The following is a 6,038-nucleotide window of genomic DNA, read 5'->3' on the forward strand; positions in this document are numbered from 1 at the left end:
AGTATTTAAATATATATATAAGTGTATATATATATACAGTGGGGAGAACAAGTATTTGATACACTGCCGATTTTGCAGGTTTTCCTACTTACAAAGCATGTAGAGGTCTGTAATTTTTATCATAGGTACACTTCAACTGTGAGAGAAAATCCAGAAAATCACATTGTATGATTTTAAGTAATTAATTTGCATTTATTATTTTTATTTTTATTACTCTTTTTATTTTATCTTTATTTTAAGAATATGAAATGTCAGATAATAGTAGAGAGAATGATTTAGTTCAGCTTTTATTTCTTTCATCACATTCCCAGTGGGTCAGAAGATTACATACACTCAATTAGTATTTGGTAGCATTTCCTTTAAATTGTTTAACTTGGGTCAAACGTTTTGGTAGCCTTCCACAAGCTTCCCACAGTAAGTTGGTGGCATTTTGGCCCATTCCTCCTGACAAAGCTGGTGTAACTGAGTCAGGTTTGTTCACAAACACTTTTTCAGGTCTGCCCACAGATTCTCTATAGGATTGAGGTCAGGGCTTTGTGATGGCCACTCCAATACCTTGACTTTGTTGTCCATTGGCCATTTTGCCACATTTTAAGAAGTATGCTTGGGGTCATTGTCCATTTGGAAGACCCATTTTGTTACTTGTGTCATGCACAAAGTAGATGTCCTAACCGACTTGCCAAAACTATATTTTGTTTTACACTAAATTTGTGGAGTTGTTGAAAAACAAATTTGAATGACTCCAACCTAATTMTACGTAACCGTCCGACTTCAACTGTACCTCTWAGCACCSCACACTRCTGCTGAATACTACAGGACACGTWCATATCTGATACAGTTAGGAAWACGTGGCATAACCAATATCTTGGAYTGGTTTTTGTTTGACCTTTAACTCCCCAAAGAGCTCTACTTCTTGGGGGTATCTTATTAGGATCTCCTTTAACTGTTGCAAAAAGCAGCAGCTACTCTTCCTGGAGTCRTCACAAAACACATGAAGCATAATACAGAATGACATAATACAGAACATCAATGGACAAGAACAGCTCAAGGACAGAACTAACACACACTTGCCGAGTCGTAACCATTAACATCAGTATTCAGTCAGCTTTCTCATGCGTTATGCGTTTACAACGTTACCAACTGGCCATCAAATCTGGGTTTTTTAACGCTCCACGCTACACGTTATTAATAAGCGCTTGTMGCTCCTTATAACTGCCTTATAACCTTATAATGCATAACGGCTATATCTAAATGCAGTCACAATGCAGTCCCCGTGTCTGATTCGTAGATCGTATTGTCTGCATTCCTGTGTCCCTGCCCTTATCATATCGCTTACTATGGTGTCCATTCACATGCTATTGAACCCAGACCACAGTATAGATGCATGTAGCTCCGTCAGGGTAATGGCTCAGCCTGTCCCGTGGGGACCAATCCCTTCCCTCTGAATCATTAACTATTCAACAGCTCTTCTATAAATACGGTACGGATGTGTTTAATCTGAGACGGCCTGGGTAGAAACTACACTCTCCCTCCTGCTGCTGCTGGCCAATAGCTACTGGAGCATAGATATAGAATAGGTAGAAACTACACTCTCCCTCTTGCTGCTGCTGGCCCATAGCTACTGGAGCATAGATATAGAATAGGTAGAAGCTACACTCTCCCTCCTGCTGCTGCTGGCCCATAGCTACTGGAGCATAGATATAGAATAGGTAGAAACTACACTCTCCCTCCTGCTGCTGCTGGCCCATAACTACTGGATCATAGATATAGGATAGGTAGAAACTACACTCTCCCTCCTGCTGCTGCTGGCCCATAGCTACTGGAGCATAGATATAGGATAGGTAGACACTCCACTTCCCCTCCTGCTGATGCTGGCCCATAACTACTGGAGCATAGATATAGAATAGGTAGAAACTGTATTTCTCTCTTTCCTGATTCAGCTCTCTGGACCAGGAAGTGTTTCAGACACTGTGTTTAGGGTATATTTCAAGAAGTGTGCGTAGGGTCTGTGTACAGTGTGAAAGGTGCCGTCCATATTGTCACGTAGCAAAACATCGATCTGGACACTTCACTTTTGAGCCTGCGTCTCAAATGACACCCAAGTCCCCACGTGGTGCACTTCTTTTGAGCAGAGCTCTCTCTCTCTCTCCTCCTCCCTCTCCCTCTCCCTCCTCCTCTCCCTCTCCTCTCCCTCTCTCCCTCTCCCTCTCCCTCTCCCTCTCTGTCCCTCTCTATCTGTCCCTCTCTATCTGTCTCTCTCTCTCTCTCTCTCTCTCTCTCTCTCCTCTCTCTCTCTCTCTCTCTTCTCTCTCTCTCTCTCTCTCTCTCTCTCCTCTCCTCTCTCTCTCTCTCTGTCTCTCTGTCTCTCTGTCTCTCTGTCTCTCTGTCTCTCTGTCTCTCTCTCTCTCACTCTATCTATCTATCGCTCTCTCGATGATCGTGTTCCGCTGTTGCCGTAGCAACTGCTGCCTGCTAGGTCAGGCTACTGCAGAGGTGGCTGAGAGGAGGAAAGAGCTGTCTGTGTGTTTATGTGTGAAATAAAGTCTGCAAGGGAAGCCATTAAAGCTGCTAATATCTAATATAATCATGACTCTCCATACATAAATAATTTGAGATAACTCTCTCCTTGTGTTATAAATAATCTGAGAACTCTCCTTGTGTTATAACTATTCTGAGATAACTCTCTCCTTGTGTTATAAATAGTCTGAGATAACTCTCTCCTTGCGTTATAAATAATCTGACACAACTCTCTCCTTGCGTTATAAATAATCTGACACAACTCTCTCCTGTGTTAATAAATAAAAAAGTAAGATGAGCTGTTGTTTCTCCTCTCTTCTCCTCTCTGTGCCTGCAGGCCGTGTTAATGCAGAAGCATAGCCATGTCTGCGTGCGTGTGTGTGTGCGTGGCCTGCGCGCGTGTGTGCATGTGTGTCACCCACCCAGTCGGAGGGAGAACTCGTAGAAGCGTTTGAGCTTGCCACCAGGGGGCAGACTGCGTTCCAGGCTCTCTCCTGTAGCTGCAGATCACCTGGGTTCTGGATGGCCTGGAGGAGAGGAAGGAGAAGGGAAGAGGAGGAGGGGAAGAGGAAGAGGAGGAGGAGAAGAGGAGAAGAACAGATGTTGGATACGCAACCTAGAATATTAATCTGAAATGGACAAAGAAAAGAAGATACATTCCCTTCCTTCCTTCCTTCCTTCCTTCTTCCTTCCTTCCTTCCTTCCTTCCTTCCTTCCTTCCTTCCTTCCTTCCTTCCTTCCTTCCTTCCTTCCTTCTTCCTTCCTTCTTCCTTCCTTCCTTCCTTCCTTCCTTCCTTCTTCTTCCTTCCTTCCTTCCTTTAGTAAAACTGATCTGACAGGATTGGGTTCGTACGAGCTATCTGTGTAGGATTCCAAACCTATGCTGTCCATAAATCTATCTTTGGGTAGAAAGAAAAATAGCGGCCGAAGATATTCAACACTATTGTAGCAATCAAAGCTCAACAGTCATGCTATTCTCTTCCCAGTGATCATTAAATATAGGAGTGGGAATTGAAGCCACTGGGTCCCGGTCTAGTTTTGGTAAAAGGCTGCTAAGACTGTAGTGTGTTCTGAGTTTCCTGCTGGCCACCTGTCTGACCTCTCAGCTGCTTTGATGTCGGTGATGTGTGAGAGAAGAGAGAGAGAGAGAGAGAGAGATCAAAGCTGTGTGTGTGTGTGTGGTGTGTGTGTGTGTGTGTGTGTGTGTGTGTGGTGTGTGTGTGTGTTGTGTGGTGTGTGTTGTGTGTGTGTGTGTGTGTGTGTGTGTGTGTGTGTTGTGGTGTTGGTGTGGTGTGTGGTGTGTGTGTGTGTGTGTGTGTGTGTGTGTGTGTGTGTGTGTGGTGTGTGTTGTGTGTGTGTGTGGTTGGTGTGTGTGTTGGTGTGTGTGTGGTGTGTGTGTGTGTGTGTGTGTGTGTGTGTGTGTGTGTGTGTGTGTGTGTGTGAGAGACACATCTGAGCAAACTTTTAACTTGACTCAACACCACAGAGGCTCAGTGGCACCAGCCACCACACGCTAGGACTAACGTTTGAGCAGTAGAAATGTTTGATGAAGACTCTCTATAACATTTGTGGGAGAATTGTAGGTTCTCTCCTAATTGAGAGATTCACACAGCCGGTGAACAAGACTAGAATAACAAATCGTGATTGATTAATATTTAATATATTTGTCTATTAGCAGCCAATGGTCCTTTCTGAATAGTCATTTGTTTGTAGACAAGATAGCAGGCTATCCTATTGCAGTTTGGTTTATATTTACAGCATTTAATGGGATTAACATATACTGTATTAATATTCCATTTATCCCCCCTCCTCACACACCCTCCCCACCTCTCGTATCTCTTGTCCCCCCGTATAAGACTGTAGTTCAGCCAGGATGCGTGGGCCTCCTCAGGACAGCACTTACCTGGTTCCATACGGCCGTCCTCCTCCCTCCTCCACACACACCCTCCTCCTCCGTATCTCTGCCGCCTAAGACTGATTCAGCAGATGCTGGCTCTCAGCAATGCCTGTCCATACCGCCGTCTCGCCTCCTCCACCACCACCCCTCCCCTCACCTCTCGTATCTCTTGTCCCGCCCCGTTATAAGACTGTAGTTCAGCCAGGATGCCGTGGGCCTCCTCCAGGACAGCACTGACCTGGTTTCCATACCGCCGTCTCTGCCTCCGTAGGCTGGGCATCTGGAGGAGAATGGAGCATGATGGGATACGGACATTTTTTTGGAGGTTGGGGGTTGAAAATAAAGAGGAGCAAATGATGGACATGGAGTTGTAGAGGGTAGAGTAGGTTTGAGGTTGAGCGTTAGAGAGGAGCATGATGGGACATGGAGTTGTAGAGGGTAAGAGTAGGTTTGAGGTTGAGAAGTTAAGAGGAGCATGATGGGACATGGAGTTGTAGAGGGTAGAGTAGGTTTGAGGTTGAGAGTAGAGAGAGCATGATGGGACATGGAGTTGTAGAGGGTAGAGTAGGTTTGAGGTTGAGCGTTAGAGAGGAGCATGATGGGACATGGAGTTGAGAGGGTAGAGTATGGTTTTGAAGGTTGAGCGTTAGAAAGGAGCATGGATGGGACATTGGAGTTGTAGAGGAGAGTAGTTTGAGGTTGAGCGTTAGAGAAGGAGCATGATGGGACATGGAGTTGTAGAGGGTAGAGTAGGTTTGAGGTTGAGCGTTAGAGAGGAGCATGATGGGACATGGAGTTTTGGAGAGAAAAGTAGGGTGGTGAATAAGGGTTAGGGTTATAGGAAGGTTGTGTGTGTGAGGGAGAGCGGGGAAGGAAATGAAAGGGAAAGGCATAATGGGAAGGGTGTTTAGTTTCCGAGGAAAGAGAAGGATTGTAAGAGGAGAATAAGGACTAGATTATTAGAATATCCAATATCCAAAAGATTTAGAACACCTAKTCATTCAAGGGRTTTTCTTTATTTTTTACTATTTTCTACATTGTAGAATAATAGTGKAGACATCAAAACTATTAAATAACAAATATGGAATRATGTAGTAACCCAAAAATATTCTTCAAAGTAGCCACCCTTTGCCTTGARGACAGCTTTGCACACTCTTGGAATTCTGTCAACCAGCTTCATGATGTAGTCACCTGGAATGCATTTCGTTTAACAATTGTGCCTTCTTAAAAGTTAATTTGTGGATTTTATTTCCTTCTTAATGCGTTTGAGCCGATCAGTTGTGTTGTGACAAGGTAGGGGTGGTATACAGAAGATAGTCCTATTTGGTAAAAGACCAAGTCCATATTATGGAAAGAACAGCTGAAATAAGCAAAGAGAAACTCAGTCCATCATTACTTTAAGACATGAAGGTCAGTCAACACGGAGAATTTCAAGAACTTTGTGCAGTCGCAAAAGCCATCAAGCTCTATYATYAAACTGGCTCTCATGAGGACCGCCGCAGGAATGGAAGACCCAGAGTTACCTCTGCTGCAGAGGATAAGTTCATTAGAGTCACCAGCCTCAGAAATTGCAGCCCAAATAAATGCTTCACAGAGTTCAAGTAACAGACACATCTCAACATCA

General features: G+C 44.3%; 1 pseudogene; it reads right to left on the minus strand.

Moving 5' to 3' along the window:
• Positions 1-5,022, minus strand: part of LOC112072782 (CYFIP-related Rac1 interactor A-like) — a 31,069-nt pseudogene extending 26,047 nt beyond the window's left edge.
• Between the last annotated feature and the right edge of the window lie 1,016 nt (positions 5,023-6,038).

The sequence above is a fragment of the Salvelinus sp. IW2-2015 genome, unplaced genomic scaffold (genome assembly GCF_002910315.2).
Source record: "Salvelinus sp. IW2-2015 unplaced genomic scaffold, ASM291031v2 Un_scaffold2040, whole genome shotgun sequence".
Classification (NCBI taxonomy): Eukaryota; Metazoa; Chordata; class Actinopteri; order Salmoniformes; family Salmonidae; genus Salvelinus; species Salvelinus sp. IW2-2015.